The sequence below is a fragment of the Pocillopora verrucosa genome, chromosome 9 (assembly GCF_036669915.1).
Source record: "Pocillopora verrucosa isolate sample1 chromosome 9, ASM3666991v2, whole genome shotgun sequence".
Classification (NCBI taxonomy): Eukaryota; Metazoa; Cnidaria; class Anthozoa; order Scleractinia; family Pocilloporidae; genus Pocillopora; species Pocillopora verrucosa.
The window spans coordinates 10001229-10004574 of NC_089320.1; the positions used below are offsets into that span (position 1 = coordinate 10001229).

The 3346-nt window shown below is 38.2% G+C and overlaps 1 pseudogene; it reads left to right on the forward strand.

The window, feature by feature from the left end:
• The first annotated feature begins 845 nt into the window (after window positions 1–845).
• Window positions 846–2305, forward strand: LOC136283479 (piggyBac transposable element-derived protein 4-like; annotated as a pseudogene).
• The last annotated feature ends 1041 nt before the right edge of the window (window positions 2306–3346 follow it).

Genomic DNA, 3346 nt, shown 5'->3' on the forward strand with positions numbered 1-3346 from the left:
CCGTAGCTGCAGCTGTTGAAGAGTGAGCCATGATGTTGTTGCCACTGTCATCTCGATCTTTTTTTGAATTTGAGTGCGGGTGTTAATGATGGTGCCAGAAGAATAAGAGCTTTCGCCTGTCAGACTTCTTGACAAAACTTCACTGCAGTGTTGTAGTCATGAAGTGGAAGGCCACGTGTTGTAGTGCGCCAGACTCTGCTCACTATAGTGACCTGATATTGCCATAATATGGCAATTTTGGATTCCAGCATTTGACCACAAGGTGATCACAGTGGCCCCAACTCTGCAGTTTGTGTACATTTTCAACAGTTTTGCAGCCTCACTGATGCTTTTCATTGTGTTGTCGAGCTTGTTGATACCGATCAGTCGAGCATCATACCAAACTTCATCATCATAATTCCACGGCTTCTTCATATATTGAGAAAATGCATTGCTTTTAGGATTCAACTTCGAGATATATAGCTTCATGGCTTTGTAACCATTGTTTTCATCAGAGGTTTCATACGTCCGTGCCAATTTTTCATCGCTTGGGATATTGCTCACACCTCCTGGATGATTTTTAGTTACCTCATCATGTGTCATTGTGTCGAACCTTCTTCCAGAGGCATCTGCTTCAAATTTAAAACTCAATCTTTTGAGCTCCCTTTGCCCTTCTCTTCCTCTCCAATAAAAAAACAGGACAACATGAAACCACACATTTCAAAGCAAGGAAAGAGGGTTAGTGACCGCAATGGCTCAAGACGCTATGAGTTTTGCCAAATCTTCCTTTTGAACCCTAAATGAGGGTCTGAGCTCAGTTAAAGGCCACAGTTCAAAGGAGGTGCAGTGAGGTACCTTTCGAAGGAATGTTGGAAACCAAGAAGAGTGGATTTACTGTAAGGTTCACCAGATTTGTTTCTTGCTTCAGAAAAATTTTCGTAAGTTTGTGTCCAGTTGTCCCAGTCATTTTCTCGATTGCTGTTTCAATTTTTTTCTTGTTGCACCAAGCTTGAATCAGGACAAAAACATTGCAGGTTAATTTTTTAGAATATACATATATATTTCTTTATGTTAGACATTGCATGTTTAAAATTATATCAGTCAAAAACCATGACAGATTAAGTATTAGTTACAAGCCTCTCCTTTGAACTGTTTACATTGCTGACAGATTACTGCACTAGAATTATTGTTTCCATAGCAACTGTAAAGAGAATAAAATACTCTTAAATACATTTGAGATAGAAGTATTTACCTTTGAATGTACTAACAGACCAGTTTGTTATTTGGTTGGTTCTTGCAGAGTGTCTCTCTACCAAGATATTTTCTAACTCGGACTCACTCAGAATTGCAAAAGGGGATGACACCAGCCATGCTTGTTCTTTGTTTTCTTTTTCTTTTTGTTCTTTTTTGGAAGTTAAAAACTCCATTCCCAAAGGAAAAGTAAGCAGTTCTTCCTCATCAGCTGGCTCACAACTTTCCATGTTTCCACACCGGCAAGGAGAATGCCCCACAAAATCAAGGTGCCCTGTCTGATTCAGAAAGAGTTGTTGTGGATCTCATGGAGCCTTTGCTTGAGAAAGGCTACCATTTATACACTGATAATTGGTATTCCAGTATAACACTCTTCAAATATTTTTATGAACATCACACCCACGCCTGTGGAACAATAAGGATCAATCACAAGGGTTTCCCTGAAACCAGTGAAACAGGTAAAATTGAGGAGAGGTGAAGTCAGTGCCAACAGGAGCAGTGAACTTCTTGCTCCTAAGTTCAAGGACAAGAGAGATGTGACCATGCTCTCAACAATTCACAACAAAGAAATGGTTCGAGGGAGAAGAAATGCAGCCCACCAAAAACCAAAATGCATTTCAGATTACAACAAGTATATGGGGGTGTGGATCGCACAGATCAGTTGCTACAGCCATATGAAATTGCAAGAAAGTCTCTAAAGTGGTATAAAAAGTTAGCAATCCACTTCCTGCAGCTTGCAATGCTAAACAGTTTCCTGCTTTTCAAGAAAGATGGGGGTCGAAAGCATTTTTTGGAATTTCAGCATGATGTCATTTCTGTCCTTGTATTTGGTCAGGACAATGAGGCCCATCATGATATTCAAAGAGAGGAAAATGTTGTTAGACTTACAGAGAGGCACTTTGTTGAGAAAATTCCACCAACAGACAGCAAACAGAAAGCACAGAAGAGATGCAAAGTCTGCTAAAAGAAGACTATCAGAAAGGAAACCTACTACTACTGCCCAAGCTGCCCCAGCACACCAGGCCTCTATTACTACCCATGCTTCAGAATTTACCACACAGACTTTGTGTATTAAGCCAACACTTGGTAAAAATGACATAACACTAAAACATGCAGTAGAGATTTTGGTATAATAACTTTATTTCAGTGTACATGTTATTGTTTGTCTTCAGTATATAGCATTGAAAAGTGTAACACACTTACACTGTGTACAACAGTGTAAGTTCTATCTTTTTTTAACATATAACTTACTCGTGTGACATTGTATCTTCAGGAGATTTTCATCCTTTGTCATGCAAATAATTTTGTGTCACTCAGTACCAGTTTAGAGATATTTATGAGCTAGGGGATTTGATAATGTAGGGGAAAAGTCTAGAAATTTTAGACATTTTAAAGACCTTTCAGAAAACGTATAGGTTTATACAGCTTAAAGAAGTAATTTTCAGTTTATTTGAAGTTTTTTTGAAGATGCCTGTTTTCAGCAAAAATGGCATGGCACACTGGTTACAAATGGTACCAGCAGTCAAGGGGTTAAAGTTATTGAGTATTGAAGATCAAGGTTTGAGGGGCTGTCAACTTACCTTTGAGCAGTACTGTAACTCTGAGACTTTTCTAAGTCAAATAGCACCCAACATGCAAACAGCTTTATACCCTAGTTAATTAAAGGAACACTATCAGCGAGATGCATCCACCAGTCTTGAAATCCATAGTTGAATAATTCCACAATCACTTTGCTTTCTTACGCACTTCCAAACAAGCAAATAAGCATATTATGCTTTCTTTTATATCAAAGCATTAAGAATGAAGCCATTTGTTTCATTTCATTTGGCTGGTCCAAGGAAATCAACTCCTTTGACGTCTTTGCCACATAAACTTTTTCATCGGCCAAATCCAAGTTTGTTTACCAGCTACTGAAGTTGTGATGGACTTTTCCAGTCATTTGAAACCAGCCAAGAAAAATTAAAGATTCTAATTAAATAAATATCTCTACCCTTCTTCATTGCATTTCACAGCACACATGTTTATCATGAATGAAAATAATCTTATATGAATCTTCTACATTAATTATTACCCGGTACTTACAATTTCACTTTCCTGGGAAGTACATTTTGCTTCC